A 3,118-nucleotide genomic window follows, 5' to 3' on the forward strand; every position below is an offset into this window, starting at 1 on the left:
AAGGGTTTGGGATCCCGTAGAGGGCTGGAGGCCCGTTCGCGTCTCGGCCCCGCCGCTCCTCCGCTGCCCTCCTCGCCCCCCTAACCCCTAACTCACCAAACGGAGCGGGAGCGGGCGGGGGGGCGCTCCCGGCCGCGGCAGCCCCACAGCCTCCGAGCCGACGCTGCGGGCTCACGGCCACTGACAACAGGAAGCGGCGCTCACGGCGCCTGACGCCATCACGTTGGCTCGGCGCTCCGGCCCCGCCCCCGTCCAACAGAGCCAATCGCAGGGCCAGGAGGGCCGCGGGGCGGGGCCAGCCGCTCCCGGCCGCAGACTGTTGAGGTAATCCGGAGCCCGTGCTTGGTCTGGGTGGCTCCGGACCCGGGTGCCAGACGGCCTCGGAGAGGCGAAGGCACCGTGCCAGGAGGAACGCGTCCGTCCTGCCCGCCTCCCGCAGGTCTGCGTCAGACCAGATCCTGGCTTCTGGGGTCCTGACATCACTCGGCCTCCGCATCATCTGCACGACATTTGGGCCGTCACCTCACCTCCCTCAGCGGAAAGTGTCGGCTTGTGAGTGGGACCGTTAGCGCCTGCCCTGTCTGTGCCCCACCCCCGAGGGCATCCGCGCAGCCAGGCTGGCAGAGCCCGGGCCCAAAGCTCCTCAGCCTGGCGCTTTCAGGAAAAACATAGCTTGTTTTGACCACACCTCACCCAAGGGAGCACCTTGACGTCCCCTTGGGCGCTCCCCTGTGTGTAACTCGGCCGTCAGCCCCGCGCGGCGCGAAGCTCAGGGGCCGCTTATTCTCTTCTGGATGTAGCTGTATGTTTTTTTTTCCATGTACAAGTGACATCTGTCTGTCAAATGAACTCAGAACAAAATGTCATAAGTGGTAAAGGGCAAGAAACGGGGTGTTGGCGGGGCCGTGCCTTGGGCACTTTACACTTGCAGGCCTCGGTCAAACGGGAGCCTAGGGCCAGAGTGTGGGCCCGGTGTGGGGCCGTGGGGCGGAGCAAGGTACCGCGACAAGCAGATCCCAAGAGCGCGCAGGGATGGCTGGGAACAGGCCCTTTCTTGGAAGCAAGCTCCATGGACATCATTAGGCAGTGTCCCCTCAGCAGTTTAAACCTTTGAAAGGTCAAGAAGAGGTTGTAATTCAGCAGCCAAACTTCCCTGAAAAGGATGAACATTCTCCAATCCATCAAGGGGTCCCAACTCAGCCTGAAGAGCTTCTTGAGGAACCATCTCCAAGCCAACAGGAAATCTCAGCATTACCTCAAGAGCCCCCTGTGGGTGTTGGACCTTCACCAGGCCAGCAACAGCCCACAAATCAGCCTGAAGCATCCTATACAGTTTAGTCCAACTGGTGATGCAATGACATTTTCACCTCTAGATTTGTCTATGATTTTCAGAGGTCATTCAATGTTGCCTAAAACCACAGTGAAACATGTGGATTTGGAGATTACCATAACTACAGCAGAACCCACTACAAATGCCGAGCCTTACCCACTCCAGTGGGAGGGCACTGCTCAGTCTACAGTTTCCACTGAACAGGCTGAATTTTCTGCAACCCAGTCTGATCTCTTTTCCACACTTCAGGATCCCCCTGAAATGTTTGAATCTTCTCTAGCCCAGCAAGAAGCCACAGCTCAGCCTCCACATCCCCCTAAGGAGTTAATCATTCTCCAGTCCAACAGGAGGCCCCAGCTGAGCCACCAGCATCCCCTCAGGAGGTCGAACCATCTGGGACCCAGCAGGAAGCCTTTGCCTGTCCTCCAAAGTCCACTGAAGAGGTCAGACCTTCTCCACCTCAGCAGGAGTTTCCAGCTCAGCCTTCAGAGCCCCCTAACGAGGTTGTAGCTCAACCTTATGAGATGACAGTTCCATCACCAGGTGAGGATCAAGCCCAGTATCCAACATTGCCCACTGTCACAGTTCAACCTTTGGACCTGTGGCTGACCATAACTCCAGAACCTACTAGAGGTCGAACTTTCTTCAACCATCCAAGAGACCCCAACTCAACCTCCAGAGCCACCTAAGGAAGTTGTTGTAACTCAACCCCCAATATCTCAGGAGATGACAGTTCCAACACCAGGTCAGGATTGAGCTCAGTATCCAACGTCACCCAGTGTCATATTTCAACCTTTAAACCTGGGGCTTACCATAACGCCAGAACCCGGTATGGATGCTGAATATTCTACAGCTCCTCCAAAGCCCGCTGAGGTGGCATTTCCACATCCAGACCAGGTTCAGGCCCAGCATCCAAGCCTGACTGAAGACAGACTTCAACCTTTGTATCTGGAGCTTGCCATCACTCCAGAACTCACTACAGATGTTGGACTTTCTCCAGTCATGCAGGAGACCCCAGCTCAACCTCCAAAGCCACCTAAGGAAGTTGTAGTTCGATGTCCAGTATATCAAGAGGTGACACTTCCAATGCTAGGTCAGGATCAAGCTCAGCATCCAGCATCGCCCAGTGTCACAGTTCAGCCTTTGGACCTAGCATTTACCATAACTCCTTAACCCACTATGGAGGCTGAACATTCTATAGCCCAGAAAAAGACTACAGCTCCTCCAAAGCACTGTAAGGTGACACTTCCACCTCCAGAGCAGGTTCAGGCTCAGCATACAAACCTGACTGAAGTTACAGTTCAACCTTTTTATCTGGAACTTACCTTAACTCCAGGATCTAACATGGAGGTTGAATCTTCTCCGACCATACAGGAGACTCCAACTCAGCCTCCAGAGCCACCTAAGGAGGCTGCGGCTCAACCTCCTGTGAATTATGAGATGACAGTTCCAACACCAGGTCAGAATCAAGCTCAGCATCCAGTGTCACCCAGTGTCATAGTGAGACCTTTGGACCTGGGGCTTACCGTAACTCCAGTGTTCACTGTGGAGGATGAACATTCTATAGTCCTGACAACTACAGCTCCTTCTTTAAAACATGCGGAGGTGACACTTCCACATCCAGACCAGGTTCAGACTCGGCATCCAAACCTGAGTGAAATCACAGTTAAACCTTTGGATGAGGAGTTTACCATAACTTCAGAACGTACTAGAGAGGTTAAATCTTATCCAACCATGCAGGAGGCCCCAACTCAGCCTCCAGAGCCACCCAAGAAGGCTGTAGCTCAA

General features: G+C 54.8%; 1 protein-coding gene across 1 annotated transcript in view; it reads right to left on the bottom strand.

Annotated features, from left to right (window-relative positions):
* The window catches only part of PLEKHM1 (pleckstrin homology domain containing, family M (with RUN domain) member 1), a 53,328-nt gene extending 53,074 nt beyond the window's left edge, over nucleotides 1-254 (bottom strand). The window contains exon 1 of the mRNA XM_012665311.1: nucleotides 97-254. The gene's annotated coding sequence lies outside the window, so the exon portion shown is untranslated. The remainder of the gene's footprint in view (nucleotides 1-96) is intronic.
* Between the last annotated feature and the right edge of the window lie 2,864 nt (nucleotides 255-3,118).

Source organism: Propithecus coquereli, unplaced genomic scaffold (genome assembly GCF_000956105.1).
Source record: "Propithecus coquereli isolate 6110/MARCELLA unplaced genomic scaffold, Pcoq_1.0 Scaffold995, whole genome shotgun sequence".
Taxonomy (NCBI): Eukaryota; Metazoa; Chordata; class Mammalia; order Primates; family Indriidae; genus Propithecus; species Propithecus coquereli.